The sequence below is a fragment of the Chondrus crispus genome, genomic scaffold (genome assembly GCF_000350225.1).
Source record: "Chondrus crispus Stackhouse genomic scaffold, scaffold_110, whole genome shotgun sequence".
In the NCBI taxonomy this organism is placed as follows: Eukaryota; Rhodophyta; class Florideophyceae; order Gigartinales; family Gigartinaceae; genus Chondrus; species Chondrus crispus.
This window is the reverse complement of record NW_005178956.1, coordinates 117,661-117,886: the sequence shown is the minus strand read 5'-3', so window position 1 is coordinate 117,886 and position 226 is coordinate 117,661.

Genomic DNA, 226 nt, shown 5'->3' with positions numbered 1-226 from the left:
AACCTTCGCACGAGTCTGCTCATCTATGCTCATCTATGGAAATTAAAATGAAAGGCTCTATGGATACGCATGTGTCTAAGTTCAAGAAACTAATCGAAATAACCGCTGTTCCGGAGAACGAGGAGTATATCTTTTTCTTTATGAGCCTACCTGGTAAGTTCAAACAGAAATTTTCGGAGAAGTATCCGTCAGGTGTTCCTCCAGAACCAGGAGGTATGCGTACAGT